This window comes from Sorex araneus, chromosome 2, assembly GCF_027595985.1.
Source record: "Sorex araneus isolate mSorAra2 chromosome 2, mSorAra2.pri, whole genome shotgun sequence".
Lineage (NCBI taxonomy): Eukaryota > Metazoa > Chordata > Mammalia > Eulipotyphla > Soricidae > Sorex > Sorex araneus.
In genome coordinates, this window is record NC_073303.1 from 300,364,857 (window position 1) to 300,375,584 (window position 10,728).

Here is a 10,728-nt window from a genome sequence, read left to right on the forward strand (position 1 = left end):
AATTTTAATTTGGAATTAATTGATCAACAATGAGATTGCAGCAAAAGACATTATTTTGCACCTGAAATCTATTTGTTTTAAACAGCCTCATCCTACATACACACACACACACACACACGCACAAACACACACACCATTGCCTGCAATTGAAATTTGAGCTTTATAGTCGTTGAGTTTAATAATTTATCTAACTCTGTTCTCAGAAATTCAAAAACCCATTGTTCTTTTGAGATTATTTTCTTTCTGTATGCACACTTTGTCTGAACAGCTTCAAATATTAAGATGAATCTTTTTTGAAAGAAACAAATTCTTGATGGCAATAAAAAGTATAACTACATCACGTAGATAAAAGTCAGGCTCATAGATTTTTTTCTTAGTTCCAAAATTAGCACAGTTGTACTGTAATAGAGCAGATTAACAATCCAGCTATTTGCAATTTAATTTATTTTATAAACTTAACATGCAATTACCAACATATTTTACCACGTCAGTCTCAGTCTCCTAGAGATTTACACTTCTCTAAACACCAGCACTAAAGAAAACAAACTGAGCACTGTTTTGTGTACTCCAGGCTTAAAGAAAATTCAGGTGCCAGAAATGTGGGCAGTATCTCCCATAGGAAAAGAAACCTAAATTTGTTACAGTATTCATTTGATCCCCATTATGGATTTTCATTCAGTTTCAAGACCTGGGCTTTTACTTCCTGTGGGGAAAAACAATGTGCCTTTGTCTTGTCAACACCTGCTGCTGGAATTTTTTCAAATATAGGAAGCAATTTGTTTTAGTTCAGGGTGTAGTTTGTCCAGTTGCCTGGAACACAATGTAACACATTCCTTAATCGGAAGAGTGGGTTCCAGACTTGACTCTGTTAGATTCAGTGGTAGTGCTTATATAAATCCATGCTGCCAGTAGAAGAGAATTTTCTGTTATGAATTATTCTGCTTACTTGTGCTCTAATTCTTGACCAAACGGAATTGTTTTATATTAAAGATTTATGAGTGTCAACCTGTGATTCTTTGTTTAAACAGATAAATAGAGAATATTTTAAATTAAGGTAAAGAGTCTAAGGGAAAGCTATTCTACAGTAACATAAAATATTTTTTTAAATTGATTTATAAATTGTGACTTTCTGAGCAGTCTAACATGAAAACTCTAAGAACAAGGGCATATTATTATGTGCAAATGGGTACAAAGAAAAAGTTATGGGTTATCTTTATGTCATCCCATCCCCCCATTCAGAATTCCTCTGGTTCTCATGTATTATGTTGCATAAAGTACATCACAATTCTTTTGTTGCTATTAAAAAAAAGATCTCAATCAATTTATTTTATGAACATAATTATCCCTAATTTAACTTCTCCCACAGTATTACTTTCTGTTCTATCACATATCCATAGCTTAATGCATGCTAGTCACATAGGAGTCTCTCTTTCCAAATTTTCTGCCCTTGTATAGTTGCTGCCCTCTTCCTTCTTCAAGAATAACTTGCGGATAGTCTATTGTAAGGGCTTTCCAATATTGTAACAGATCATTAATAATGCAATATAACTTATCAGTAAGAATTAGTGTTCGTATTAAGTTTTAGCAGAGACCAGGTTTATCTCAGCCTGGGCAAGGTCAACCAACCACCTATTCTATTATGACTAGTATAAGTATCACTGTCATCAATTTGCTCTACCGGGTGCCAGTAACGTCTCCATTTGTCCTAGCCCTGAGATTTTGGCAGCCTCTCTTTACTCATACTTCCCAACGGTGCCACATTGGAGGCTCTTTCTGGGTCAGGGGAATGAGGCCCATCGTTGTTACTGTTTTTGGCATATCGAATATGCTGCAGTGAGCTTGTCAGGCTCTGCCTTGTGGGCAGGATACTCTCGGGAGCTTGCCAGGTTCTTCTAGAGGGACAACTAGACAATAAGAGGCCACGCAGTCGTGAAGCTCCTGAAAGGACAAGATACCATAAGTATTTCTAAAGATGTGGAGACAAAGGGAACTTAAGCATTGTTGGTGGGAATTTAATGTGGTGCAGGCACTTTGGAAAACAATATAGAGGTTCTCAAATAAAAAAAAGGAAGAAAGAGCTCTCATCTATTTCACTGATCATTGTATGAAGAAAATAAGAGTTAATCAAAAGGGTATCTTGCTCCCCATATTCACTGTAGCATTATTTCAAAGAGATGTGAACAATTGAAATGTCTAATTGGTGAATTCATGGATGAAGGAAACAACATGGTGTGTGTACACAGTGAACAGTATTTGGCATAAGAAGGAAATCTTGGATTTGTGACAATATGGATATACACTGATGGCACTATATGAAGTGAAAGAAGTCAGAGAAAGACAACACAGTATCACTTATAGGTGGAATCAACAAAACAAAATCCCATCAAACTCCTAGAGACTGATAATAGACTTGTGTTTTCCAGGAAAAGGTTAAAAAGTTACCCCTGGGGAACGGAGCTCAAAAAGTAAAAACTTCTAATAACAAAATAGAACCATGAAGAAGTATTTTAAAGCATGAGAAGTATACTGGGAATAGTATAGTGCATATCTGATAATTGATAATATCAATCTTAAAAATTTCTCATAATTTGTAATTAGGCATGGTGATAGTTGTTAACCAGATTTTTTTAGCAAGAATTTGGCAATATATACAAATACTGAATCATTAGATTGTATACCCTAAACTGAACTAATGTAAGATGTCAACTATATGTTAATATTTAATAAGATGGGGGAGTTTCCCAGAAGCTGCAAGACACATGTCAGCACTCTTATGGTTCATGAGACACAAACTTCTAACATCTTGTGTTTTAGCAATCTCCTGATTTTAATTTACAATGCAGTAAATCACTGACATATTCAATACACCTGAACAACAAAATAAGTATATTATGACTTACATAATTATGAGATACCAGCTTTGTCTCATAATTCACCCTAATCTTTTTTTTTTTTTTTTGCAGTTGGATCACACCTGGCAATGCACAGGGGTTACTCCGGGCTCTTCATTCAGGAATTACTCCTGGCTGTGCTCAGGGGACTATATGGGATGCTGGGAATTGAATTTGGGTCGGCTGCGTGCAAGGCAAATGCCCTGCCTGCTGTGCCCTGACCCTAGTCTTTTAATGGAAAAATAAGTTAAGAATGGGTGAAGCAAATACTCCCAGACACCTCCTAACATTTTATTCTTTTTATATTAATTGTCAGTCCTAGTTCTATTTAGGGTAGTTACAGATGAGCTTCTTCAGCTCATTTTTTTGATCTGCTTGGTATGCAATCATTTTCTAAGATCCAGCAGCCAATTTGCAATGGGCAGTTTAGCATATTGAGTAAAGTTCTATATTCTAAGCATGACTAGAGGAAAGACAAAATTACTCCACAGTCTAATTGGCATTACTGAACTGTCACCTCTTGCCTACACTAGAATTTCTGTTTATAAGAATAAGCAATCCTTAGTTAAAAGTTTCAGTTGTTGGCCACCCCACTCCCTGCCTCAGTGGCAGGTATCATCCTTACTCTCTCTGTAATTTTTCAGCCCAGTGTCATTAAAGATGAAATAGATTCAGAGAGGAAACCGGGACACCTGGGCAGGCCCGGGCCGGGACCGGAGCTCGGGCTCCGGCCGAGATTCGACCCGGGTGGCCATGCCTCTGCACAGCCTCGGGAATGCTGAACGAGCAGGAACCAGAGGCAGCTATAAGACTTGGAGTTCCAGAGAGTGCTTGCAACCATGTATCCAGACTGTGAACTAAGCTTTTGCTCCATGCTGCTCCAGGAAGGGAAATGATTCAATTTCCAACGTTAATCTCCCTGGATTTAATTACTAAAATACAGAAATTGTAAACCGCGCGGCTGCTACTGCGGCCGAGCGACTTTTTATCTCTTCATTCTCATCAGTGGAAAACTCAGTATCAAATATTTCCTTGTCAATAGGGCTGTATTCTTGGGGGATAAATTCCAACAAAAATAGTGAGTCTGTGTTGAAACTCCAACAATAGTGAGTTTTGTGTTGAAATATGGAATGTAATCAAGGTAAAGGGAAGAGTGAAATTTATCAGTTACCCAGGCGGGGTGGGGGGTGGGGGTAAAAGGCATACCGGGGATTTTGGTGGTGGAATATGGGCACTGGTGAAGGGACGGGTGTTTGAACATTGTATAACTGAGACATAAGCCTGAGAACTTTGTAACTTTTCACATGGTGATTCAATAAAATAAAAAAAAATTAAAATAAAGTTTCAGTTGTTGCAATTTAAATTTATTGAAAATTTGCATATTAATTTAATGCATGTGCTTCAAAAATTCTACGTATTTTCTTTTGTGTTTTCCCACAAAAGAGTTCTTGATTTAGAGATCAAATTTCTGTTTTTAATTGAGGAGTATTTTCTATTACAATATAATGTCTTTACATGTCTGTTTACCTTCCTTTCCAGTACATTTGCTTTTCAAGTTTGAGGCCCTCCTAGGTTCTAGTTCTTCAGCTATTAACAGTTGAGACTTAATGTCTTTCCTATACTTCTATCACTTCCAGAGAACATCGAACCTGAACCAGGTGTCAACTCCTCACCTTACATCTCTGCTTCATGTATGAAGTTCTCACCCTGCTTTTTTTTTAAAATGGGTCTTTGGATTATTTTACCTAACTATGTTTTTGTGGAAAAAAGGGGTCTGACACATTAATGGCTTTTAAATAAAAGACTTCTAACTATGTCCAGAATAGACTGCCAACCTAATATTTTATTGGCAAAACTACTTGTTTCCAGAAGAAATTAATTTATCTTCTTTTTCAAATTCAGAAAATCTTATGTTGGAGGTCAATTGACTTATAGCATATTTAAAAATAATGATTTATTATACCCCTTTGGATGAGATTTTCTTCTTTTTAAGATTACCAATTTCAAGGACTAATTCTGTGACAAAGTGATCTTTTGCCAATTTCAAATATTAAACTGCCTCATGCAGTCAGAACTATTTTATAAATTTTCATCCAAAGTTTTAACTCCGACTTGAACCTTCCAGTAGTAATGATCTTAATTACTGAATTATCAAATCTGGAATATAATGAAGAGGAAAAGTTAATCAGAAAATACTTTTGAATTTCAGAACTTGAAGCCCTGTTTAAGTGCAGGTGGTGCATTACACACTTTCGCAGTCTGTAGACTGCTTTAGAAGTCTAAGTACTATATAACCATCTACTTGATTTTTGTGACACTCACATACCTTGATAAAGGAACAATTGTTTCCTTAAGTTGAAAATAACCACAGGCATTCTTAGGAGCTAGAGTGGTTTGGAATATGCTATAATCATACGTATTTCAGGGGATATTCCTTGAAAATGTTATTATGAAATTACTATGATTACTAATCAAAGATAACAAAATAAAAGAACACATGATCCATTGTCATATTCCCTGAGATTGTAGAATTGTAACTAGAAACTCTGAGTTGCAGTATAGATATTATTTAATTGAAGTAAATATTCAAAATTATTATAGCCAGTATTTATGATATGGACCTAAGAGTAAAAATGTAAGTTTTCAAAGAGAGATTAAGGGCTGTCAGATATTCAGAAAGAATCATAAGTTAGAAGTGGTGAACAATGATTTCCCAGTCTTCCAGAAATGTATCAACTTTTTGTGGTTATCTGTCACTCAGCCTGCTAATTCATATCCCTTAGGTACTTGAATGTTTTTTATAGTTTAATAATACATTTTTTGCTGAATCTAATTCTGCTAAAGTTCTTGTATTGATAGAAAATTTCTGTTTTTTTTTTTTTTTCTGGGACACCCCTAGTAATGGTAAGGACTTGTTCCTGGACTGTGCTCAGAGATCATTCCAAGTGGGCTGCGAGAGCCACATACAGTATTAGGAATCGAACCAGGTTAAGCAGTCTTCTAGGCAAAATCATTAAACCCTGTATTATCTCTCTTTTTTTAAATTTTTATTCATGAATCACTGTGAGGTACAGTTACAAAATTATGAACTTTCATATTTGCATTTCGTTTACATCCCTCCATCAGTGCCCATTCTCCTCCACCAATGTTCCCAGTATCCCTCCCATCACCCCCAACCCAACCCCCACCACCCCACCCCGCCTCTGCAGCAGGGAATTCCCTTTTGTTCTCTCTCCTGTTGGATGTTGTAGTTTGCAATAGGAGTATTGAGTGGCCATCATGTTTGGTCTATAGTCTAATTTCGGCTCGCAGCTTTCAATCTGAGTGGGTCCTCCCAACATTTTCTACTAGGTGTTCCCTTCTCTGTCTCAGCTGCCTTTTCCCTCAGCATGTGAGGCCAATTTTCAAGCTGTGGGGCAAATTTTCTGGTTCTTCTCTCTACTACTTTTGGGTGTTAGTCTCCCATTCTGCTACTTTATATTCCACAGATGAGTGCGATCTTTCTATGTCTGTCTCTTTCTTTCTCACTCATTTCACTCAACGTGATACTTTCCATGTTGATCCATTTATATGCAAATTTCATGACTTCATCTTTTCTAACAGCTGCATAGTATTCCATTGTGTAGATGTACAAAAGTTTCTTTAACCATTCATCTGTTTTTGGGCACTCCGGTTTTTTCCAGATTTTGGCTATTGTAAACAGTGCTGCAATGAACATGCAAGTGCTGATGTCATTTTGCCTATTTGGGATATATTCCCAGGAGTTGTATTTCTGGGTCAAATGAAACCCTGTATCATGTCTTTAGCTACAAATTTTCAGTTTTCTGCACCAAATATTAGTTCAACAATGTTTAAGAAAAACATTTAACATTTCTTAAATCAGTTAGGTATTACAAAACAGAATTATTTTCTTTCATTTTATTAATAGAAGAGTTTTTCTTCAAACCACTGTGCTATGTTATGGGTAAAGACAGCTGAATTACATATGGATTGTGCAATCAAGAAACACATAGTAATGTATAACATATATCTCAATATATTTTGACAAGTAGAAGTTGTGAGGGGCATAAAATGGGTAGAATTTACATTGTAAATTCTGCCCATTTTAACAGTGTAACAAGATTATTGTTTTCTATAACCCAAGCAATTTCAGGAAAAGATGGAATTTAAAACATCTGTGACAACTAGATATCATTTGGAATGTGCATGAGGAAGAAAGGGATTCTGGCTAGAGAAAAATTAATATGATTCTGAAGATAGACAGAAGGAAGGCATAAGTCCATAAGTACAGTTTGTGTAAAGGGACAGAGTTGCAAGTAGATATAATGATTAAGATTCAATAGGTAGGGGGCTGGAATGACAGAAGAATACGGTACTTGTCTTGCATACTGATGACCCAGATTTGATCCCTGGAATCCTCTATGGTCCCCTAGCCTCATCAGCAGAGATTCCTGAGTGCAGAGCTAGGAGTAAGCTCAGAACCTCACTCTCTATTGCCAAGAATAACAAAAAGGAGAATAGTATTAAAAGGTAGACTTTGGCCAGATTAGTAGAGACCTCTAACGTTTCTCTAATGAAATTTTCATTTACTATATTAGCCTTAATACTTTTCTCTAAAAAGTGATATCCAGAATAATTAAAAAATGAATCATAAAACAGGACAAATAATACGTTATAGGAAAATGAAAACTGTCAATCATAAAGGTAGTACAATGGTTCAATAAAGCTATACTAGAAACTAGGGCAGGACAATAATAAAAATTATGAAAGGAAAATGACATTTGGAAGACTTCAGAGTTGTTATGGTACAGTAACATTTTGTAGGAGTCCATCAAAGTACAAGCAAAATAATTTCAGCGAGAGGAAGCAGGATGCTTTGTTTCAATGGTAGGAGTCAGTGGACCCATCATTAAAAAATAGCATTACTTCACATAATGTAAGATAATATTTTGATTGAAGTGACATTGCATCATCACACTATGCAAGTTGTAGATACACAACACTAAAAAGCAACAAATGTATATACTGTATTAAGGATTTGGGGAACTACTTAAGTGTATAGGGTGTGTAAGAAGCTAGGATAAGAAATTGAGAAATGAAGGAAGGCAATCAAGGTGAAACATGTTATCTACCACAACTACTGTAAGTTGAAGGGAATAAGAGAACAGAAAATATTATTTAGACTGAAGACATAGGATGCAAATCCATGCCTAATTAATAGTTGTTCATTGCTTATAGGGTTTCCGATAGTCATAAATAGATTGATATCTGAGCACTATCTACAAATTACAAATATAAACATGTTGAGACATTTGCCTAAAATAAACATATGTTATATGGTACTGATAAGATTTTATTCATTATTTTCTGGCATGTTGTTTCATTATTACTTTTTTAATGTTTTAGAACCACACCAGATAGTATGTAGGTATTGCTCCCGACTGCTCAGGGATCTATTTAGCTGATACCAGATTGGCTGCAGGCAACGCAAGCTCCTTAACCCCTATACTTTCTATCTGTCCTACAGTTGTTTTTTAGTCTTTTCCCTTATAACATGTTTCATTTCATTAGTGTTGGGAGAGGTGAAGGAGGTGATCTAGTCCTCAAATACAACATTAACTCAAAAAGGTCTATGTACACTTACTAGGTATTGCAGTGGTTGCTCATCTATTTTTTTCTCATGTGGGCACCAGTAACATCTCCATTGTGAGACTTTTTGTTACTGTTTTTGGCACATTGAATATGCCACGGGTAGCTTGCACAGGCTCTGCCTGTGGGGACAAGTTACTCTCAGTATCTTCGCCCCTCTCAGGCTCTGAGAGAGGTGGAGGAATCAAACCGCATGCAAGGCAAACACCCTACACACTGTGCTATCACTCCAGCCCTTATCGAAGTGGTTAACACTGAAAAATACTTATTGCATAAGTAATACTTATTACTTATTGCAGTGGTTAGCACTGAAAAATACTTATTGCATAAGTAATACTTATTACTTATTGCAGTGGTTAGCACTGAAAAATATGGAAACAACTAATAGACAAAATATAGAAATCACCTAAATATCTAATGACAGATGAATGGATAAAGTTGTGATATATACACAATGGAGTACGATTCGCTATAAGAACAGATGAAGTCATGTAATTCACTGCAACTTGGATAGAACTGGAAGGTATCATATTAACTGAAGTAGAGAGAACAAATACAGCTCATCTTCGGTATATGGAGAAATGAAAACAAGAACATGGATACCTTCCTTTTATCATTATATTTTTTATTAAATTGCAGAAGATGGAAACTTAAATGATGACAAAGCTCTCAGTTTCAGAACTGAGCATGCCTTGTAAGGGAGGGAGGGGTAAGGAAAAATCATGAGACAGACTAGATGTAACACTGAGGCATTGGAGGAGTTCTTGAGTACTTAGCTGAAGGGAGGTGCAGCAACTGTGCATACAAACCATAAGCTTTAATGCCATTTATAAACATGCATGCAAAATATTAATTACATTTAAAAATTGAGTTTGTCAAGGGTGTGGTGGTGGGGTGGGTGAGACGGGAACTTGAGACATTGGTGGAAGGACCCTAACACTTCAGTGGAGTTGAAACATTGTGTGCTGAGCTTTACTATTTAACAGTATTATAAATCACTGCGCTAAAATAAAAATTTTAAAGTTTTTTGTTTTCTTATAATATGGCAAAATAAGCCATATTATGCGCTGTTCACAGAGATGCTGACTTCATCAAATATCCAGTCCTCTTTTCTTTCTTTTTTTTTTTTTTGAATCGAAATGTTTTGACACCTTTCCCCTTAACAGTGTGTTTTTCCCACCACCCATATCACCAGTTTCTGTCCTCACCCTCCTAGGTCCCCACCCCTGCACTAGCCTGCCTCTGTGGCAGTCTCTTTTCTTCTATCTTTTTTTTTCTCTCTCTCCCTCACTCTTTCTCTCTTTCCTTCTGGGCATTATGGTTTGCAATATAGGTACTGAGAGGTCATCATATATATCCCTTTATTGACTTCAGCACTCACTTCTTGTCCAGAGTGATCATATACAATTATCATCATCTTACTGGTCCCTTCCTGTCCTAACCCCCCTCCGCCTTTCCTTCCACTGGTCCACCAATGGAGACTATCCAGTTCTCTTAAAAAAGCTTTTTCAAATCCTGAACCAAGATTAAAGTAATTTCCAGTTAGGCCATTAGTTGTTATAGTAACACATAAATATGCAATAAATATAACAAATGTACAAAATACAATAAATAATACATTACTTGAAATTGTTAAATAGATGCCAGAGGTAAGAAATTACATATTTTGATATTGCAACAAAATCAATAAAATGCAACTGTCAGATTGTTTTTTCCTGCTTTCACTGCTTGTTAATTTTGTGACTATTCATTTGAGTAACTACATCCGAAATATGAGAGTAAAAGGCTAGTAGCCATTTATTCATGTATTATAAATGTTAAATTCCAGAAGTGTGTGACATCTACATGAATATAAAACAAATTTATTGTAATTAATGTTATTACCATGAATAAAAATAGATTCAGAGTGTCCAATATGTAAATACTAAGCAAAGCATGCAATCTGTCTCTTTTAAAAATTAATCTCAAATTCACATTAATATGATTTATGTTATTATAATGTACCCAATGCCTCTGGAATTGGAGTGAAAATGATTAGTTCTTTATGTGACCTTAGTAACAAATAATGTACTAACGGCATCATAAATATCAACTAAAATTAATTTATATTTCCTATATTCTTAAAATAGCTTCCTGAATTTGAACTTTGAATAGGAATATAATGAATGGAAATAAGCATAACTACCAA